The 22,971-nt window shown below is 38.6% G+C and overlaps 1 protein-coding gene and 1 pseudogene across 2 annotated transcripts in view; one reads left to right on the top strand and one right to left on the bottom strand.

The window, feature by feature from the left end:
• The window catches only part of SNX12 (sorting nexin 12), an 86,006-nt gene that overhangs the window by 45,954 nt on the left and 17,081 nt on the right, over positions 1-22,971 (top strand). The window contains exon 5 of one of the 2 annotated variants that reach the window (XR_010660513.1): positions 22,000-22,132. The gene's annotated coding sequence lies outside the window, so the exon portion shown is untranslated. Of the gene's footprint in view, positions 1-21,996; positions 22,133-22,971 lie in introns of both variants that reach the window. The other variant, XR_010660512.1, reaches the window with a different exon arrangement.
• Positions 10,069-10,544, bottom strand: LOC136154256 (large ribosomal subunit protein eL21-like; annotated as a pseudogene).

Below are 22,971 nucleotides of genomic sequence, written 5' to 3'. Positions count from 1 at the left end.
TTCATGGCTGCAGTCACCACCTGCAGTGATTTTGGAGCCCAAAAAATCACTGGGCTCTGTTAGCCTTTGCCATCTTCATTTTGTACTCCAAGATCACTGCTGAGTTTTCCAAATTTGCTGGCATATTGAGTGCAGCACTTTCACAGCAGCATCTTTTAGGATTTGAAATAGCTCATCTGGAATTCCATCACCTCCACTAGCTTTGTTCATAGTGATGCTTCCTAAGGCCCACTTGACCTCACACTCCAGGATGTCTGGTGAGTGATAACACAATCATGGTTATCTGAGTCATTAAGATCTTTTTTTGTATAGTTCATCTGTGAATTCTTGCCACCTCTTCTTAATATCTTCCACTTCTGTTAGGTCCATACCGTTTCTGTCCTTTATTGTGCCCATCTTTGCATGAAATGTTCCCTCGGTATCTCCAGCTTTCTTGAAGAGATCTCTAGTCTTTCCCATTCTATTGTCTTCCTTTATTTCTTTGCATTATTTGCATAGGAAGGATTTCTTATCTCTCCTTGCTATTCTTTAGAACTCTATATTCAGATGGGTATATCTTTCCTTTTCTCCTTTGCCTTTAGATTCTCTTCTTTTCTCAGCTATTTGTAAGACCTCCTCAGACAATCATTTTGTCTTTTTGCATTTCTTTTTCTTGGGGATGGTTTTGATTACTACTTTCTGTACAGTGTTACAAACCTCCATCCGTAGTTCTTCAGGCACTCTGTCTATCAGATCTAATCCCTTGAATCTATTTGTCACTTCCATTGTATAGTCATAAGGGATTTTATTTAGGTCATACCTGAATAGCACAGTGGTTTTCCCTCCTTTCTTCAATTTAAGTCTGAATTTTTCCAATAAGGAGCTGATAATCTGAGCCACAGTCAGCTCCTGGTCTTGTTTTTGCTGACTGTATAGAGCTTCTCCATCTTTGGCTGCAAAGAATATAATCAGTCTGAGTTTATGTTGACCATCTGGTGATGTCCATATGTAGAGTCATCTCTTGTGTTGCTGGAAGAGGGTGTTTGCTATGACCAGTGTGTTATTTTGGGAGAATTCTGTTAGCCTTTGCCCTGCTTCATTCTGTACTCCAAGGCCAAACTTGCCTGTTACTCCAGTTATCTTTTGTCTTCCTACTTTTGCATTCCAGTCCCCTATGATGAAAAGGAGTTCCATTTTTTGGTGTTAGTTCTAAAAGGTTTTTTAGGTCTTCATAGAACCATTCAACTTCAGATTCTTTGGCATTAGTGGTTGGAACATAGACTTGGATTATTGTGATATATAATAGTTTGCCTTGGAAACAAACCGAGATCAGTCTGTCATTTTTGAGATTGCACTGGGGCAAAAAAGCAATCTCTTCAGTAAATGGTGCTGTGAAAACTGGACAGCTACATGTAAAAGAAGGCTACTATGCTCAGTAAATCAGAGATAGAAAGACAAATACTGTATGTTATCAGTTATATGTGACACCTTAAAAACAAAACAAATTAATGAATATAATGAAACAAAAATAGACTCACAGATATAGAGATCTAGTGGTTACCAGTGGGGAGACAGAAGGGGAAAGGGAAAGAGAGGGCTACAGAATTAAAGATACAAACTACTATATATAAAATAAACAAGCCATATGGACATATTGTACAGCACAGAGAATATAACCAATTTTATATTCACTATAAATGGAGCATAATCTGTAAAAATTTTGAATTGCTATGCAAAGCTACTGGAGGTGATGGAATTCCAGTTGAGCTATTTCAAATCCTGAAAGATGATGCTATGAAAGTGCTGCACTCAATATGCCAGCAAATTTGGAAAACTCAGCAGTGGCCACAGGATTGGAAAAGGTTAGTTTTCATTCCAATCACTAAGAAAGGCAATCCCAAAGAATGCTCAAACTACCGCATAATTGCACTCATCTCACACGCTAGTAAAGTAATTCTCAAAATTCTCCAAGCCAGGCTTCAGCAATACATGAACCGTGAACTTCCAGATGTTCAAGCTGGTTTTAGAAAAGGCAGAGGAACCAGAGATCAAATTGCCAACATCCGATGGATCATCAAAAAAGCAAGAGATTTCCAGAAAAACATCTATTTCTGCTTTATTGACTATGCCAAAGCTTTTGACTGTGTGGATCACAATAAACTGTGGAAAATCCTGAAAGAGATGGGAATACCAGACCACCTGACCTGCCTCCTGAGAAACCTGTATGCAGGTCAGGAAGCAACAGTTAGAACTGGACATGGAACAACAGACTGGTTCCAAATAGGAAAAGGAGTACGTCAAGGCTGCATATTGTCACCCTGCTTATTTAACTTATATGCAGAGTACCTCATGAGAAACGCTGGGCTGGAAGAAGCATAAGCTGGACTCAAGACTGCCGGGAGAAATATCAATAACCTCAGATATGCATATGATACCACCCTTATGGCAGAAAGTGAAGAGGAACTAAAAAGCCTCTTGATGAAAGTGAGAGAGGAGAGTGAAAAAGTTGGCTTAAAGCTCAACATTCAGAAAACTAAGATCATGGCATCTGGTCCCATTGCTTCATGGGAAATAGATGGGGAAACAATGGAAACAGTGTCAGACTTTATTTTTTTGGGTTCCAAAATCACTGCATATGGTGACTGCAGCCATGAAATTAAAAGACGCTTACTCCTTGGAAGGAAAGTTATGACCAAACTAGATAGTATATTAAAAAGCAGAGATACACTACAATATTGTAAAGTAATTAGCCTCCAACTAATAAAAATAAATGGGAAAAAAAATAAAATTAGAGACGTTACTTTGCCATCAAAGGACCATCTAGTCAAGGCTATGGTTTTTCCAGTGGTCATGTATGGATGCGAAAGTTGGACTATAAAGAAAGCTGAGTGCCAAAAAATTGATGCTTTTGAACAGTGGTGTTGGAGAAGACTCTTGAGAGTCCCTTGGACTGCAAGGAGATCCAACCAGTCCATCCTAAAGGAGATCAGTCCTGGGTGTTCATTGGTAGGACTGATGCTGGAGCTGAAACTTCAATACTTTGGCCACTTCATGCGAAGAGTTGACTCATTGGAAAAGATCCTGATGCTGGGAGGAATTGGGGGGCAGGAGGAGAAGGGGATGACAGAGAATGAGATGCTGGATGGCATCACTGACTTGATGGACATGTGTTTGAGTAAATTCCAGGAGCTGGTGATGGACAGGGAGGCCTGGCGTGCTGCGATTCATTGGGTCGCAGAGTCGGACACGACTGAATGACTGATGAACTGAAACATTAAATACAGTATTGTAAACGAACTATATTTCAATTTTTAAAAAAGGTTATTATCTCTTTTGCTAAAAGCTTTGGTTTTGGAATTTGGCTCCTGCTATTAGTCTTAATAGAACTTTAGTGAACATTTGGTGTAGTTTTCCCCTTTTAAAATATCATTTAAAACTTAAAAACAAACTTATCACTTTGAAGTAATTTCAAACTTAAAAGTTGGAAGAATAGCACAAAGCATTTCCATATACTGTCTACCCACATTCATAAAATTTTGACATGTTGCCACATTTGCTTTCTTATTCTATCATCATCTCTCTGTAATTTTCTGAATCACTTGAGTAATTTTCAGACATAAATTTCCTATTCTCCTAAATCCTTAAGCATGCCTTTTTTAAGAGCCGAGACATTCTCTTACAAAATCACAGCATTATGATCAAAGTCAGAAAAACTAGCATTGATATTAATGCAGTACTATCACTATCTATATTCAGATTTTACTTCTTGTCTCAGTAACGTCCTCAATAGCAATTTTCCCCCAGTTCAGACTACAAGCCAATATTATTTATTGAATTCATTTGTCATGTCACTTTATTATTCTTTAATCTGAAATGATTCCTGTCTTTTTTTCTTTCATTGTGTTGCCACTTTTGAAGAGTTCAGGCCAGTTATTTTGTACAGTGTCCCTTAGTTTGGGTTTGTCTGATGCTTCCTAATGATTAACTTCAGGTTATGCATTTTTAATAGGAATATTGCAGAAGTGATTTGCTCTCAATACATTACAACAGGAAGCACATGATTTTTGCCTGTCCCATGATCACTGACGCTAAGTTTGGCTATTTGGTAAAGTGAAGTCCACCAGGCTTCTCCACTGTAAATTTACTGTTTTTTCCTTTGTAGTCAATATACAATTTGTGAGAGGATAATTTGAGACTGTATAAATGTCTTGTTCCTCATCAAATTTTTACCCAATAGTTTTTAACATTCACTGGTAATTCTTGCCTGAATTGCTCATTACTATGTAGTTTGGAAAATAGTGGTTTTCTAAATATATCTTTATTTCCACATTAGTTGGCATTCTGCTGAAACAAAGAGCTTTCCTTTTACCCCATGTATTGATAGATTGATTATCAGTATGGATACATGGGTTCTTATTTTTTGTATGAGTTATAATGTTTTATAACATGGGTTATAATGTGTGGAACAGGGAGGCCTTGGGGTTGCAAAGAGTCAGACACAACTTAGTGACTGAACAACAACAACAGTAATGTTTTACTGTCATTATTCAGTTTTATACTTAAATTGGCCCAGACTTGGGCAGTAGGAGCCCTCTCAAGCTGATATCTGTGTCCATTTACATATCCCCATCAATATTTAGCACTTCCTTACTTTCTGGGACAATAAGACTATTTCAAGCTTATCGTATACTTGCTATATGATATATATGCATTTCAAGCTTATATACTTGCTTATCATATACCTGCTATTGCCCTGGGACCAGCTATTTCTCCAGGAGCTTTGTCTCTCTTAAATGAGGAATGATATTTAGAAACCAAGATCTTGTACTAGGTATATTTATTACTACTGGAGTATCATGGCTTTTGGCTTTTTTAGCAGAGGGACCTAGGAATTATCCCAGGCTTTTGAATCTCTCTCAATATTCCCATAAACTGATTGTCTAGGTCTGTGCTTGAACACTTCATTATTTGAGGATATGCTCCAGAGACAATCTTTTCTATTGTTGCGCAGCTTTGGTACTTGATGACATTTACATTTGAAAACAGTGGTCATTGGTTTCCTCTACTAAGTCTTGTCTTTGTGCTAAACCTCTGCAATTCCTTTACTGCCACTATTCTCATGACAGAGTTTTTTTTTTTTTTTCCTCCATTTATTTTTATTAGTTGGAGGCTAATTACTTTATAATATTGTAGTGGTTTTTGCCATACATTGACATGAATCAGCCATGGATTTACATGTATTCCCCATCCCGATCCCCCCTCCCACCTCCCTCTCCACCCGATTCCTCTGGGTCTTCCCAGTGCACCAGGCCTGAGCACTTGTCTCATGCATCCAACCTGGGCTGGTGATCTGTTTCACTATAGGTAATATACATGTTTTGATGCCGTTCTCTCAAAACATCCCACCCTCGCCTTCTCCCACAGAGTCCAAAATTCTGTTCTGTACATCTGTGTGTCTTTTTCTGTTTTGCATATAGGTTATCGTTACCATCTTTCTAAATTCCATATATATGCATTAGTAAACTGTATTGGTCTTTATCTTCCTGGCTTACTTCACTTTGTATAATGGGCTCCAATTTCATCCATCTCATTAGAACTGATTCAAATGAATTCTTTTTAATGGCTGAGTAATATGTACCACAGCTTCCTTATCCATTCGTCTGCTGATGGGCATCTAGGTTGCTTCCATGTCCTGGCTATTATAAACAGTGCTGCGATGAACATTGGGGTGCACGTGTGTCTTTCAGATCTGGTTTCCTCGGTGTGTATGCCCAGAAGTGGGATTGCTGGGTCATATGGCAGTTCTAATTCCAGTTTTTTAGAAATCTCCACACTGTTCTCCATAATGGCTGTACTAGTTTGCATTCCCACCAACAGTGTAAGAGGGTTCCCTTTTCTCTCATGACAGAGTTTTAAGATCCACTCATCATTCTGGTTATTCTGTTTTGCTCTTACTTCAGTTCACTAATATCTGTCTTTGAAGACTGGCATCTAGAATGAAATGTACTATTTCTAGCAATGTTCTGTTCACTACAGAGGAGGGAGTCAATGACTTTTTGTTTTAGATCCTATGCTACTACTCATGCAGGCCAAGATTTATTTAGCTTTTGCCTTTTTTTTTTTCTTTTTGATAATCACGTCAATCACTCTGTTGACTTACGTTGAGGTAGTTGAAATTCCTAAGACTAACTCTGCTGCTGTGTTCATCCATTTGGTACTTGCACAGTTGTGTTTTAGGACTCAAGATGCACTCTTTAAGTTGATCTCTTTCTCTTGACCTTGTTAAATTTAGCCTATTATTCCTGCTTGTCAAGCTTATTTTGAATCCTAAATATCGTCTGGTTGTACTAGCTTTCTTTCCACCTATCATCTGCAGATTTGCTTAGTATGCTGTTGGTGTGGTCATACAACTAACTATTTAAAAATATCAAGAAGGGCAATTTGCAGCTCAACTCTTTTCAGCCTGACTGGAGACTTTTCTCCCATGTTGAAATCAGTCTGTCAAATAAGGGTTACTGCTGTTCATCTACCTTCAGTTACTGTTGTATATAGGATCTGAGCTAACAGACCTGTCACAGTACACAAAGTAGGTCCAATATCTAGGTGTTTTCATAGGGTCAGTGCTTCAAGGTCATAAGAAGGCTTATTTCTTGTAAAATAGAGGCCTTTCACATAGTCCAAACTTATTTTTGCATGAAAACTGACCTGGTCTGTCTCGTTCTGTGTCATCCTTGGTGACAGAGGCAAGGGAAAATGTTTCAGGGAGCCAAGACTATTCTACTTTAATCATAGAATCTTTATTGAATCTAAGAACTTTAAGGGTCATCTAGTTCAAGCTTCAAAAATCTGACTGTCAAAACCTCCTAATAATGTACCCTTCTACTTTAATCTGCTAAATTTGACAACAAGTACTTACACACCTTATTTAAAAGGAGGAAATATGCCTTATTCTGTAAGGTGCTCTCAGAATTGCAAATAAGGATGGGGAAAGGTCATTGTCTTAAAATTAAATATAATGAATTAAAGCAGCTATCTGAAAGCATGCTTCTAAGAGAATTAACCTACCTTAAGAAAGAGCTTCTAAGTTTTCTTTTAATGAGACTAGGGTACCTTTCAAGTTTCCATCAAAGAAGAGAATGAAATGTAATAATGCAAAAAATCCTAACTTACTCAGCTGCCTTATAACTTGGTCCTCTGAGATAGAAAACTGTGCATAGAAGTGGAAGGGTGGTTATCAGCAAGGAGCCTAGAAAGGAGAAGAATGATATTTTGTTTCTTTAGCCTTTTCTGAGGTTTATTTGCTTTAAACTACATAGATAATAGATCATGTATGGATGTGAGAGTTGGACCGTGAAGAAAGCTGAGTGCCGAAAAATTGATGGTTTTGAACTATGGTGTTGGAGAAGACTCTTGAGAGTCCCTTGGACTGCAAGGAGATCCAACCAGTCCATTCTAAAGGAGATAAGTCCTGGGTGTTCATTGGAAGGACTGATGTTGGAGCTGAAACTCCAATACTTTGGCCACCTCATGCGAAGAGTTGACTCATTGGAAAAGACCCTGATGCTGAGAGGGATTGGGGGCAGGAGGAGAAGGGGACGACAGAGGATGAGATGGCTGGATGGCACCACCGACTCGATGGGCATGAGTTTGAGTAAACTCTGGGAGTTAGTGATAGACAGGGAGGCCTGGTGTGCTGCGATTCATGGGGTCGCAGAGTCGGACACGACTGAGCGACTAAACTGACTGAACTGACATAGATAATAAGGTTAAAGATATGGGGCTACAGGGAATGTGTTATGCTTTGCTGTTCTATTTTGTTTTTTGGCCAGGCTGCATGGCTTTTGGTATCTCAGTTCCCCAACTAGAAACTGAAGCCAGGCCATGGCAGTGAAAGCCCAGAATCCTAACCACTAGACCATCAGGGAACTTCTGCTGTTTTCTTTTTTTTTTTTAATTGGGGTTCTCTTATCTGTTCCCATGGCTTCAGTTGCTTACTATACATTCACTTTATGCAAGTGTATGTTCAATTCAGACTTTTTTTCTGAGTTTTAGACCCAGTGTATCCATCTACCTATGTGGTTAGGCATCTCAAATTCACCATTTCCCATAGTGAGCTTGTTCTTACTTTTTCTGTCAAAACTTGTTCCTCCTCTTCTGTTCCTTATCTCAGAGAATGGCACTGCTGTTAGTTCAGGGGCCCAAGTCTGAAACCTTCATACTGTCCTCCCTCTAGTTATTCTAGCACCAAATCCTTTTAGGTCTACTTGCTAAATATCTATTGAATCCATGTACTTCTCTCTATTTTCCTATTGCCTATTCCTATTCTGGTCCAGGCCACCATCACCTTTCACCTCCACTATTGCAACTATCTCTTAATTCATCTGCCTACCCCCACTTTCCTACTCCCAAAGCATTCTCCACACTACAGCCAGAGAACACTTTCTAAAACATGACCCTTCAGTTGCTTCCTAGTCCCTGTAAGAGAAAGTCCACAATTCTTTTGAGTAGCTTCCAAGATCCTACATCTTGCTCCTGTATCAGCTTCTTTTATCAAAACTTTCTATCTCAAATTCTTTATCTCAGTCATTCTAAACCCCATTTTTCCATTCTTGAGAATTCCATGCTCTCTTCCTCTCGAATCGAAACCTTCACACATGCTATTCTAGTATCTGGTTGCAGATTGGTGACCATTTGATCCCCCCACTGTAAAGTTCCCTATTTGTCTTCTATTAGTTTTAGCATCCAGTGATAATCATTATCTGGAGTAGAAATTGTCAACCCACTCCAGTATCTTGCCTGGAAAATTCCATGGACAGAGGAGCCTGGTGGGCTACAGTCCATGGGCTCAGAAAGAACCAGACATGACTGAGCGACTAAGCATGAATGTATGCACAATGATCATTGTCTAAATCAATTATTTTATAAGAGGCTTCAAACTGGTGATTTTTCTAGTTCTATCATTCTTTCTACATCTATTAGCTGGAAATCTTTTGTAAAGAATTTTCTCTGACTGGCTAGGTCTATTTGGTATACTGAAACATAGTTTGAACATGATTGGCAGGATGAATATTTAATTCTTTTATGGTTATATTTTTAAACATTTTTAAAATTAGTGACTTGATGTTTTGGACAATTTTATCAGAGAAACTATTTGAGAATAGTGGTTGTGTTTTCAGAGTAGCAGATAAAAAGCCTACAGGGTAAATTAAGCATTACACATAAGCAATGAAAAATAGAAAATATTTTTGTAATATTAGTTATTAAATGAAAATTGGATGAGTTTTTGAAGTTTAACTTGAGTATTGGAGAGAAAGGCAGTGCTAGTAGTGAAGAGCCCACCTGCCAATGCAGGAGACTTAAGAGTCGTGGGTTTGATCCTTGAGTGGGGAAGATTTCCTGGTGAGCATGGCAACCCACTCCAGTATTCTTACTTGGAATTCCATGGACAGAGGAGCCTGGTGGGCTAGAGTCCATAGGGTCTCGAAGAGTCGGACATGACTGAAGTGACTTAGCATGCATACACTTAGATGAAGAAGATATAGGTAGATACTTACAGTGTTTTGAAGGAATCTGCAGAGTATTTTCAAGAGTTTTTAGAATTTGATGGCACTGGTTCTTATGTTTATTTATTTATTTTTTACTTTATAAATAATATCTGGCAGTTTATTAAAAAATGGAGCATCAGAACAGACTTTTGAACTCTGTGGGAGAAGGTGAGGGTGAGATGTTTCAAAAGAACAGCATGTATATTATCTGTGGTGAAACAGACCACCAGCCCAGGTGGGAGGCATGAGTCAAGTGCTCGGGCCTGGTGGGCTGGGAAGACCCAGAGGAATCGGGTGGAGAGGGAGGTGGGATGGGGGACCAGGATGGGGAATACGTGTAACTCTATGGCTGATTCATATCAATGTATGACAAAACCCACTGAAAAATAAAAAAATAAAAAAAAAATTTTTTTAAATGGAGCATCATCTTTCAGGGAGAAAAAACACTAAATTTGAAAAGACATCACCCACTGAATTTGGACACAACACCTCTACTCAATTAAGAGAAACATTTGTACAGTCCAGGTCTTTATTTTTACACCCATCAGGCCATAAATTCATCGGGAATGGGCTCCAACAGTTTGGGTTCCATTGGTCCTCACGAAGTGTGCTTCTCTGGGTGGAGCAGGCTGGCGCTTCAGCTGAACCCAAGTCCCTTTCTCTTTGGCTTCCTTCTTTTTCTGATCATTTTCCTTCACACGTTTCAGGAAGCTACCTCAGCTCTTAGAGTGCTCAATATGCTCAATATGCACATTAATTCTCTTGGCAAGAATCTTGCCCTTGTTTGTTTACAATGATGCCAACAGCGTGCTGGGTAACATTGTAGACTCTCCCAGTTTTGCCATGGTAATATTTGTGGGACATTCCTTTTTGAACAGTACCCAATCCCTTGATATCTACAATATCACCCTTCTTGTAGATTCGCATGTATGTGGCCAAAGGAACAACTCCATGTTTTCTAAAAGGCCTAGAGAACATGTAGTGGGTGCCCCTCCTCTTTCCCTTTGTGTTGGTCATTTTGGCAAATTACTGGAAGATGGTGGTTCTGGCTGAAAAACTGGTTCTTGTGTTTAAAGTTTAATTTCACTAAGGATTTAAGCTATTTCCATTTCTGTGACTGGTGTAGCACCAACACTTCCCTTGTATTTGGCAACCAGGGCCCACAGGCAGGGGAAATTTTCAACTTACAAGTGGAGAGAGGCACATTTTCCCATATGCCAACTGTCAGAAGGGAATTAAAGAGGTATATGTGAGTGCACCTGAGACTAGAGTGATAAAAGATAGAAGAACTTTAATGTTTGGACTTAGGTGTGAGGTGGGACTAGGGCCAGATCTAGGGTGAAGCAAAATGAGATGCCTGTAGTGCTGATGCTACACTTGCTTGACCCTGAGAGTGAGTGCCTTCTTAAATGTTGTGCTGTAGGATAGTGACTTTTGAGCTCTCTCAGTGGGAAACAGTCCAGTGAGATCTGTGGAAGGGTTTGGTACAGCAGTTCCTAGGTACAGTTCAAACCTGAGCAAAGACTCTAAGGCTACAGATAAGAACACAGATATTATGTGATAGGAGAAGAAAGTTCAAACCAAAGTAGATTGAATATTGGAGGTCAAGAAAGGCTTCATGGAGACTTGTGCTGGAGTCAGAAAGCACAGAAAGCCTGCTCTCCTCAGGCCAGAAAGTTTTAGGAAAAAGTGTGATAACAAAGGACAGAGGAAACAGGTGCGAAGGCATGGGGATGTGAAATAGGTTTAATTACTGTAATTTAGGGAGTGGTAGGAGATGAGGCTGGAAACTGCATTATGGAGGGCTTTATAGACCATGCTATAGATTTGAGCTTTATCTCTGTGGACCTTGGAGAACTCCTGAAGCTTTTTTTTATACTCGGAAGTTACATGGTCAGATTTGTGACTTTAAATAAATGTCTTCAAATGTACTCATAAGTAAAGAGAATTATATAATGAACCTTCATGTACCCATTAACTACATTCAATAATTACCAAGATTTTGCCAATCTTGTTTCAGCTCTTTTTTCCTTTCTCTTTCCTTTCTTTCTTTTTTAAACTTTGCTGAAATTTTTTTTAAAGCCAACCCCAGACATCATATTATTTCACCATATATATTCAGTAGGCATGTCTAAAGTACAGACATTTTCTTATGTAACAGTTATGCTGTGGTTATGCTATCTTACAAAATTAATAATTCCTCAATAGTATCTAGTACCCAGTTCATTATAAAATTTCTCAGGTTATCTCAAAAGATTGTCCAACAGTTGATTTGTTCATATAAAGATCCAAACAATGTTCTTATATTACATTTGGTTATCATCATTCTTACCTGCTTACTGACATTGCTATAGATTAAATGTTTGTGTTCCACCCCCTTACCCAAGTTTGTATGTTGAAACCTAACCCCCCATTGTGATGGTGTTAGAAGGTAGTGCATTTAGAAGATGATTACGTTGTGAGGACAGAGCCTTCATGAATAGGATTAGTGCCTTTATAAAAAAGATTTCAGAGAAATTCCTTACCCACTCCACCTTGTGAGGACACAGAGATGGAAGGTACCATTTCTGTCCTTTATTGTGCCCATCTTTGCATGAAATGTTCCCTTGGTATCTCCAACTTCATAGAGTTGTCTATGAAGAGAAGGGGGTCTTACCAGACACTTAATCTGCCAGCACTTTGATCTTGGACTTCCCTCCCTGTCTCTAGAACTATAAGAAATTATGTTATTTATAAGCTATGGTATTTTGTTATAGCAGCCTGGACAAATAGACTAAGATTAGGTGTAATTGGAATAGGAAATGGCAACCCATTCCAGTATTCTTGCCTGCAGAATCCTACTGACAGAGGAGCCTGGCGGGTTGCAAAGAGTTGGACATGACTGACCAACTGAACACACACACACACAAGTATATGGTATTTTGTTATAGCAGCCTGGACGAACAGACTAAGACAAGGTGTAATTGACAAATAAAAGTAGTATATATATTTAAGGAATTCTCTAGCAGTCCAGTGGTTAGGACTCCATGCTTCTAATGCAGGAGACCAAGTTTGATCCCTGGTCAGGGAACTAAGAGCCCACAAGACAGGTAGCACTGCCAAAAAGAAAAAAAAAGCATATATTTAAGGTGTACAACTTTATGATTTGATACAGGTATACACTAGGGAATATTTACCATGACCAGAGAGGATAGGGGTTAAAGGGAAAAATATTGGTCAAGGTATACAAAGTTTCAGGCATATAAGATGGTTATTAGTTCTTAAGCCTTCTTAATCTAGAGCAGTCTGGATTTTACTTTTTCAAGCCACTGACTTGTTACAAAAAGTGGGTCAGTTATCCTACAGAAAATCCCACATTTTGGATTTGTCTGTTACCTTTCTTATGCTGTCATTTACTTTATTCCTCTATACACTCCATATTTTTCTATAATGGAAGTTAGCTTTAGAGGCTTGATTCAGGTTCAACTATGTTTTTTGTCAAGAATATTTCACAAGGGTTAGTGTGTGATGCACTTTGAGTCACATCTGGAGCCTCATGTCTATTCCACTTTTAATGAGCAAGTGACAGTCTGATTTCTTCTTTATGATGTTTCCCATCAACCTTTCATCTATTGATTTAATTCATTGATGATTATTAGCAGAATTAATTATTTTACTAGGAATTTCAAGGTGGTGATTTTCTAATTTTATCTTCTACATTAATTAGTTGGAATTCTTCTGAAAATAAGCTTTCTCTCATCAATTACAGCTATTGAGTTACTTGTACAGAGAGGACAGGAGAGATACTTAATTCTTTATCTTGGACTTGATTGCCAATTTTTAGAATAAAGGCTTTGTGCCCTCGTTACTTACTTTCAATAATATCCAGTGAGTTGTATGTGTCTGTTCTCACTTTATCATTATGAACCTGTGTTTTTAAAAATATATTCAGTGAGTTTCAATTGATTGCATTCATTATCCTTTTTAACAATCAAATTGTCCTGTATCTTGCCAAAATGTTACCTCCTGTATCCCTTCAACACTAGTCATTAGGTTTTCATAGCTTGCCTGATTTTTGGCATAGGGATTACCTTGTATATTTCCTGCCTGAGACCTGCCATTTCTCTAAGGTGCCTTAGTTTATTTATATTTTCTTTTTTAACAATATCTTTATTGAGGTGCAACTTACATACCATAAAATTCACCTATTTAGAGTATACAATTCAATGATTTTTAGTAAATTACTTAGTTGTACAACTATGACCACTACCTGACTCTAGAATATTTCCATCAGACCACAAGATCTTTTGTGCCCTTTGTCAGTCTCCTTACTCACGCCTATCCCTAGGCAACCACTAATCTACTTTCTGTCTCTATAGATATGCCTTTTCTAGAAGCTTCATATAAATGGAATCACACATTATACAACCTTTGGCATCTGGCTGCTTTCATTTAACATTGCTTTTTTTAAACTGAGATGTAATTCACATAGCATAAAATACATCATTTTAAAGTATATAACTCAGTGGTTTTTAGTATATTCACAAGGTTGTGCAATCATCACCACCATCTAATTCCAGAATATTTTCATCACACCAAAGGAAACTGTACCAGTTAGCAGTCACTTCCCATTTTCGCCATCCCTTAGTCCCTGGCAACCAACAATCTACTTTCTGTCTCTATGAATTTGTCCACTCTGAACATTTTATTGAAGCCGAAGATGGAGAAGCTCTATACGGTCAGCAAAAAACAAGACCAGGAGCTGGCTGTGGCTCAGATCATGAACTCCTTATTGCAAAATTCAGACTTAAAATGAAGAAAGTAGGGAAAACCACTAGACCATTCAGGTATGACCTAAATCAAATCCCTTACCATTATACAGTGGAAATGACGAATAGATTCAAGGGATTAGATCTGATAGACAGAGTGCCTGACGAACTAAGGACAGAGGTTCGTGACATTGTACAGGAGGCAATGATCAAGACCATCTCCAAGAAAAAGAAATGGAAAAGACAAAATGGTTGCCTGAGGAGGCCTTACAAATAGCTGAGAAAAGAGAAGTGACAGGCAAAGGAGAAAAGGAAAGATATACCCATTTGAATGCAGAGTTCCAAAGAATAGCAAAGGAGAGATAAGAAAGACTTCTTCAGTGATCAGTGCAAAGAGATAGAGAAAAACAATAGAATGGGAATGACAAGAGATCTTTTCAAGAAAATTGGAGATACCAAGGGAACATTTCATGCAAAGATGGGCACAATAAAGGACAGAAATGGTACGAACCTAACAGAAGCAGAAGATATTAAGAAAAGGTGGCAAGAATATACAGAAGAACTATACAAAAAACATCTTAATGATCCAAATAACCACAATGATGTGATCACTCACCTAGAGCCAGACATCCCGAAGTGCAAGGTAAAGTGGGCCTTAGGAAGCATCACTATGAACAAAACTAGTGGAGGTGATGGAATTCCATTTGAGCTGTTTCAAATCCTAAAAGATGCTGCTGTTAAAGTGCTGCACTCAATATGCCAGCAAATTTAGAAAACTCAGCATTGGCCACAGGACTGGAAAAGGTCAGTTTTCATTCCAATCCCAAAGAAGGGCAATGCCAAAGAATGTTCAAACTATCACACAATTGCACTCATCTCACACGCTACCAAAGTAATGCTCAAAATTCTCTAAGCGAAGCTTCAACAGTACATGAACTGAAACTTCCAGATGTTCGAGCTGAATTTAGAAAAGGCAGAGGAACCAGAGATTAAACTGCCAACATCCGTTAGATCATTGAAAAAGCAAGAGTTCCAGAAAAAAACTTCTACTTCTGCTTTATTGACTATGCCAAAGCCTTCAACTGTGTGGATCACAACAAACTGTGGAAAATTCTTAAAGAGATAGGAATACCAGATCACCTTACCTGCTTCCTGAGAAACCTGTATGGAGATCAAGAAGCAACAGTTAGAACCAGACATGGGACAATGAACTGGTTTCAAATTGGGAAAGGAGTATGTCAAGGCTGTATATTGTCACCCTGCTTATTTAACTTATGCAGAGTTCAGTTCAGTTCAGTTCAGTCGCTCAGTCGTGTCCGACTCTTTGCAACCACATGAATCGCAGCATGCCAGGCCTCCCAGTCCATCACCAACTTCCAGAGTTTACCCAAACTCATGCCCATAGAGTCGGTGATGCCATCCAGCCATCTCATCCTCTGTCATCTCCTTCTCCTCCTGCCCCCAGTCCCTCCCAGCATCAGGATCTTTTCCAATGAGTCAACTCTTCGCATGAGGTGGCCAAAGTATTGGAGTTTCAGCTTCAGCATCAGCCCTTCCAATGAACACCCAGGACTGATCTCCTTTAGGATGGACTGGTTGGATCTCCTTGCAGTCCAAGGGACTCTCAAGAGTCTTCTCCAACACCACAGTTCAAAAGCATCAGTTTTTCAGCACTCAGCTTTCTTTATAGTCCAACTCTCACATCCATACATGACCACTGGAAAAACCATAGCCTTGACTAGATGGACCTTTGTTGGCAAAGTAATGTCTCTGCTTTTTAATATGCTATCTAGGTTGGTCATAACTTTCCTTCCAAGGAGCAAGCGTCTTTTAATTTCATGGCTGCAATCACCATCTGCAGTGATTTTGGCGCCCCCCAAAATAAAGTCTGACACTGTTTTCACTGTTTCCCCATCTATTTCCCATGAGGTGATGATGCCATGATCTTAGTTTTCTGAATGTTGAGCTTTTAGCCAACTTTTTCACTCTCCTCTTTCACTTTCATCAAGAGGCTTTTTAGTTCCTCTTCACTTTCTGCCATAAGGGTGGTGTCATCTGCATATCTGAGGTTATTGATATTTCTCCAGGCAATCTTGATTCCAGCTTGTGCTTCTTGCAGCCCAGTGTTTCTCATGATGTACTCTGCATATAAGTTAAATAAGCAGGGTGACAATATACAGCCTTGACGTACTCCTTTTCCTATTTGGAACCAGTCTGTTGTTCCATGTCCAGTTCTAGTTGTTGCTTCCTGACCTGCATACAGATTTCTCAAGAGGCAGGTCAGGTGGTCTGGTATGCCCATCTCTTTCAGAATTTGCGAAATGCCAGGCTGGATGAAGCACAAGCTGTAATCATGATTGCTGGGAGAAATATCAATAACCTTAGATATATAGATGACACCACCCTTAGCACAGAAAGCAAAGAGGAACTAAAGAGCTTCTTGATGAAGGTGAAAGAGGAGAATAAAAAAGCTGGCTTAAAACTCAACATTCAAAAAACTAAGATCATGGTATCCGGTCCCATCACTTCATGGCAAATAGATGGGGAAACTGTGAAAACAGTGGCAGACTTTATTTTCTTGGGCTCCAACATCACTGCAGATGGTGACTGCATGAAATTGAAGCAATATATAGCAAAAAAATAAAGCAAAACCATGAAATTTAAAGATGCTTGCTCCGTGGAAGAAAAGCTATGACAAATCTAGACAACATATTAAAAAGCAGACATTACTTTGACAACAAAGGTCTGTCTAGTCAAGGCTATGGTTTTTCCAGTAGTCGTGTATGGATGTGAGAGTTGAACTATAAAGAAAGCTGAGCGCCAAATAATTGATGCTTTTGAACTGTGGTGTTGGAGAAGACTCTTGAGAGTCCCTTGGACTGCAAGGAGTTCAAACCAATCCATCCTAAAGGAAATCAGTCCTGAATATTCATTGGAAGGACTGATGCTGAAGCTGAAACTCCAATACTTTGGCCACCTGATGTGAAGAACTGACTCACTGGAAAAGATCCTGATCCTGGAAAGATTGAAGGCCGGAAGAGAAGGGGACAACAGAGGATGCGATGGTTGGATGGCATCTTCGACTCAATGGACATGAGTTTGAGCACGCTCTGGGAGCTGATGATGGACAGGGAAGCCTGGCGTGCTGCAGTCCATGGGTTGCAAAGAGTTGGACACAACTGAATGACTGAACTGAACTGAACTGAACTGAGCATTTTATATAAATGGAATCATTCAGTATGTCTCCTTTTAGTCTGACTTTTCTACTTAGCATAGTATTTTCAAGGTTCATCCATGTTATGTGACAAAACTTCCTTTATTCCTTTTTATGTCCAAATAGTATTCCATTGTATGAATATACCATATTTTGTTTATCCATTTTTCAATTGATGGATATTTTGGGTTGTTTAAGACATATGGTAGGTTACTCTAAGTTTAACCTTTTGAGGAACTGGCAACACTTATTTTTTTACCACTTTGCTTTTTTAATTGAAGGATAATTTCTTTACACAATTTTGTGGTTTTTTGTCAAACATCAACAAGAATCAGCCATAGATACACCCATGTCCCCTCCCTCCCTCCCATCACCTTCCCCATCCCACCCATCTAGATAGTCACAGAGCCCCTATTTGAGTTCCCTGACTCATACCATTATTGGCTATCTATTTTACATATGGCATTGTAAGTTTCCATGTTACTCTCTCCATACATCTCACCCTCTTCCTCCTCCCCTTCCTCCATGTCCATAAGTCTGTTCTTTAGGTCTGTTTCACCATTGCTGCCCTGAAAATAAGTTCATCAGTACCATCTTTCTAGATTCCATTTATATGCGTCAGAATACAATATTTATATTTCTCTTTCTGACTTACTTCAATCTCTATAATAGGCTCTAGTTTCATTCACCTCATTAGAACTACTTAAATGTGTTCCTTTTTATGACTTTTATTCCATTGTATATATGTACCACAGCTTCTTTATCCATTCATCTGTCAATGGACATCTAGGTTGCTTCCATGTTCTAGCTATTGTAAATAGTGGTACACTGTTTTCCAAAGGAGTTACACAATTTTACATTCCCAGCAACAGTGTATGAGAGTTCCAGCTTCTTCCACATCCTTGCCAAAGCTTGTTTATTGTGCATCTTTTTGACCATAGCCATTCTATTGATTTTCCACTATATTTATCCTGCCAATCCCTACTCACAAATCAACCCAACGATTTCTTTTTTCTATTCCTGTTTACAAATTACAAAGTACTATTAAGGAAAATCCTATACTCCTGACCACTAGTTTCTCCTCCACCCAACTGATCTTCTATTGCTATCAGAGTGATCTTTTACTTTTTGCAGGGGAGGGGGCTGCACCGAGTCTTCTTTGCACCACACAGACTCTCTGGTTGCGGTGTAGCCACTTTGGAAAACAGTTGGTGTAGTCACTTTGGAAAACAGTTGGCAGTTCCTCAGAAGGTTAATTTCAGGTTCTGATTCCTACCCATTCTGTCTCTGAGGTTGCTCTGGTGGCTTGCCTGAATCGATTCTGTGAATTCTGTCTCTTCAATGTTTAGCCTAGTCATGTTTCTACTCTTTTTATTTGTAAGCTTGGCTTCCTTAGTGTCATACGGGTCAGGATAGCTTAGCATTCAGCCAATTGTTTTATTAGAGATGGTCTCTAAATACCTTGGGCCAGTATTGTCTTCTACTCTTTGTCAATGGAATTGTGTGTAGATTTGGAAATATAATCGTAGTTCAGGAGAGTTTAAAAATCTTCCTTGATTTTTACTTTCTGCTAGGCCTCCTTGTGTCTCCTCTGTACCTTTGTAAGGCTTCATATTCAGGCAGGGAAATGTAGTTAAGTAGGATCCTCTCTAGTACCTTGAGCTTGAGTGCAACCTTGTACACACGCATAGCGTTGTAGACCCATGGGGTTATGAGAGAGCTTATTAAGCCCTACCAAGGTTGTCTTTCTTTCTGCATCTCTCTGCTAAACTTTCAGCAGGCCTGCTGCTCTGTTGCTTGCCCCAACCAATGCTGTAATCTCAGGTAACTGTGATGGTCATTTTCTCTGATCTAAGGAGTTTGCTGTTATCTTCAACACCCCTGGGCATAGAAATTTTTTTGTGTGTGCTCATTCCCATACAAGTAATTCCCCTCCAGCAGCCAAGTTGTTGGTTTTTATGGCTTGACTTGCCCTAACCTTATAATATCAGCTCCAGTAGAGCTGGGGTAGGAGGTGGGAATGTGAACAAGCCTCAGGCTAAAACACCATAGATTCCCACTGCTCTTAGCCAACATTTAATAGATTTTCTTAAATACTTTTAAATTTATTCTTTAATTTTGATCTATTTCCAGAATCTTGAAATGGTTGTTTTTGACAAATCTGTACAGTTATATCATTGTTTTCATGGGGAGAAAATTAGTTGAGCCCCTCATTCTGCCATTCATGAAGTCTTGCTTAATCTATGTTTTAAAAGATCATTCTGGCACTTCCCTGGCAGTCCAGTGGTTAAGAATCTACCTTCCAAAAAAAAAAAAAAAATCTACCTTCCAATGCGGAGGACATGAGTTTGATCCCTGATCAGGGAACTAAGATCCCACATACTGAGGGCAACTAAGCCCACGCACCGCAACGAGAGAGTCTGTGTGGTGCAAAGAAGATTCAGTGCAGCCCCCTCCCCTGCAAAAAGTAAAAGATCACTCTGATAGCAATAGAAGATCAATTGGGTAGAGGAGAAACTAGTGGTCAGGAGTATAGGATTTTCCTTAATAGTACTTTGTAATTTGTAAACAGGAATAGAAAAAAGAAATCGTTGGGTTGATTTGTGAGTAGGGATTGGCAGGATAAATATAGTGGAAAATCAAGGGGATAGGAGAATTGAGAGTGCTGGTTACTGTCACTGATGTCCCACTGTCCATGGAATCTTTCCTAGGTAGAGAAGGAAGTGAAGTCCAAAGGGACATTGAGGCCTTTGAGAAGAGTTAAGAGGGTTGATGAATCAAAGGCCTTTGGAAAGTTGAAGGGTAAATTCAAAGACTGTAAATTGTAGGACAGGCAGAAAAACAGGTAGTTCTGAGTGCAGACTCTGGTTTTGGAGGTAGAGCCATTCCAGGTGTCACTACAGAAATGGATGACTGAGCTGAAGAAATTAAAATAGGATATGCCATGGAGCTGTGAAATTTGGATGTTAGATCATCAAGGGGAATAATGAAGGCTTTCAGAATGAAAAGGGGAAAGAAAACAGTTGGTACCAAAGTCCTCAGTGAATGTCAGGGGGAGATTTGAAAGTTGACATTTAACTTTAACAGGATGGGAAAAAAAAACTTTAACAGGATGATAAAATTAAGCAGTATAAACTCTGAAGAAAGAAGGGCTGTTGAGTAAAATAATACTTTGGGGATTCAGTGAATAAGACATGAGATGATGCTAACTTGGTCTTGATTTATGGGAAGGGATGAATAAAGGAAAATGAATAGCTTCCAATTAAGAACTTTGCAAGGGAAACAAAATTAGGGCACCCAGAGTTAAGAAGAGGAAATAGAGACTCCTTGAATGGATGAGCAAGACCAAAAGCAAGAAGGTTTTAGGAAATGGTGAATAGTTCTTTTTTTTTTTTTCGCTTAAGATAGGTGTGATTCAGAATATGCGTGTGTGCAGAATATGCTCAGTCGCTTCAGTTGTTTCCAACTCTTTGCGACCCTATGGACTGTAGCCCATCAGCCTTCTCTGTTCCATGGAATTCTCCGCGCAAGAAAACTGGAGTGGGCTGCCATGCCCTCCTCCAGGGGACCTTCCCAACCCAGGGATTGAACCATGTCTACTGTGTTTCCTGCATTGCAGGTGGATTCTTTACCACTGAGCCACCAGAGAAGCCAGTAATTTGGAGTATATTAGAAGATAATATTGTTTGAATTCGAACAATTCAAACTAGTTTGAATCTAGACTATAAATAGGGTTATTGCTAAAAATATTATAGTTAGATGATATACTAAGGAAGCTTTTTGAAATTATTGTGTTTAGATCTTAGGGAAATTTTGGAACTGATATTGGTAGCTGGGAAGCAATTTGACAACTTTAGAATACTTTGTGACAAATGGGATATTGGTGTATGTTTGATAAGTTATTAACGCCACCACTGGAATTGAAGGTGACTATAAATCATAATTCTGACTTTTTGGAATAATCTTCTGTTTTCCAGAACCGTCTGTAATTCACTATATATAGAAGACTGTATAGAATCTGCTTTAGTATGGGAGTTTTGATCTCAGTTGTCCTGACTGATTCTATTTGATATGATTTTGTCTATGTATAAGAAACATAGGCATGTAGGAGAAGAGAAAATGTAAAGCAAAAATGAGACTGAATTGTAGATGTAGAGCTCCAGCTATGAAAACTTTAAGAAGATTAACTGCTGTGATGGTAATCTGGCACATTTTCAATTCTAGCTATCATTTGTTATGAACTGAAAGAACATTGAAATAATTGGATACTGAGGTGCATAATTGCTGGCAATGGGATGGAGGAGGGGAGTTGGTTAGCTAGCAAGAAGACTTACAGCTATTTTTATGTTAATACTGTATATTTGGCATTGGTTGATAACAGCAGGAAATTATTTATGATTATGCTGAGGACTTGTTATATTGATTCTACATTGTAATAATATGAAAGAGTTTAATGGCTACTCTTATAATATGTAATATTTCTTCCTTTCTTTTTTTTATGTCATTCCAGCAGCCATCAGAAAAGAGACCACAAGAAAGTAATTGCCTGTACAGTCCTCTTCATCGTTTGTAACCTAGGATATTGAGCTCTTGGGCTATCAGAATTCCAGTTCATGAGGCAATCTATGTCATTCTGGTCTAGCCAGGTGAGTAGTCCCTATGGACTAATTTCTTGTTCTCGGAAAATAACAAGAAAGAAAAAAAACCAAAGTAGGGGAGTATGAAAAAAATCTAGATATGAATCTTAGGCCCTAGAGGAGAAGTTAAGGCTTGGGCCATAAGCAGCAAAACAGGTGAAGATGACCCTGGGGGTTATAGACAAGTTCACTAGAGTGGAATTCATGAAAAAAATACTGGGAGAATTACGTCTGTTTTGAGACCTGGCTTGACTTCAAGCATGAAGAAACTTAGGTTGAACTGCAATAAAAATACCTATGAAGGCAAGGTTAAATAGGAAAGAAGTATGCTTTGAAGTTAAAATGGATAGAAGCTTAATTTTAATGAAGTACCTTTTTCTTTCTTTTTTAGAAAACTAGCAATATTTTATTTTTTGTTTTTTAATTTTTATTTTATATTGAAAAAATTTTTTTTTATTTTATATTGGACTATATAGTTGGCTTACAATGTCGTGTTAGTTTCAGGTATACAGTAAGGTGATTCAGTTATGAAGTATCTTTTTCTAAAGAAATATTAACTCTATAGAGATGATAATAACATTTTAAAGATTTCTTTAATATTTAGGAGAATGAATCCCAGCTCTTTAACTTACTAGTTGTGTGATCATGGGAAAATTAGTTACCTTCTCAAACTTCAGTTTCTTTACCTATCAAATAGATTAGGTATACTTATATGGTTATTGTACAAATTAAATTAAAAAAAATATAAAGTGTATAACATGATGCCTAGCACACTATTATCAGGCTTTGGAAGGAAGAGTAAATGAGATGGGAGTGCAGTAATGTGATGAATGATTCTTCACAGGTAG

Source organism: Muntiacus reevesi, chromosome X (assembly GCF_963930625.1).
Source record: "Muntiacus reevesi chromosome X, mMunRee1.1, whole genome shotgun sequence".
NCBI lineage: Eukaryota > Metazoa > Chordata > Mammalia > Artiodactyla > Cervidae > Muntiacus > Muntiacus reevesi.
This window is presented reverse-complemented; position numbering and strand designations above follow the sequence as displayed.